Source organism: Aphanomyces invadans, assembly GCF_000520115.1.
Source record: "Aphanomyces invadans strain NJM9701 unplaced genomic scaffold supercont1.15, whole genome shotgun sequence".
Classification (NCBI taxonomy): Eukaryota; Oomycota; class Saprolegniomycetes; order Saprolegniales; family Verrucalvaceae; genus Aphanomyces; species Aphanomyces invadans.
Genome location: NW_008580160.1, coordinates 1,179,107 through 1,179,511, shown reverse-complemented (window position 1 = coordinate 1,179,511; position 405 = coordinate 1,179,107).

Sequence of the window (405 nt, the reverse complement as noted above, 5' to 3'; positions counted from 1 at the left end):
AGTACCTGGACATGTACATTTGCACTTTGACGTGAGTGTTTTTTTGCATGGCCCAAACGATGCCTTCGACAAAGTTGCTTGACGTCCAAACATCCGATGCTGCGGTTGTGTTTGAGACCGTTTCGTACGTGGTTTGTGTGACTATCCACTTGATCTCCTGACGAGATCCCGTAGGCCTTGTTGGAATCGTCGGCAAAACGTGCGTCGTGTTCGACTTACAACATTGATGGTTTATCGTGCGACACCGTGCGCCACAAGGTGGGGTGGGCCGTTCGGGTTTCAATCTTATACTGGATATTTGTATTGACAAGGTGGAATGCATCGTTTATTCTGCCCATTTAAATATAATCCGGTATCGAGCCAACGTTATCCGACCGAAAAGTCGGAGTTCGAAAACACATGAGG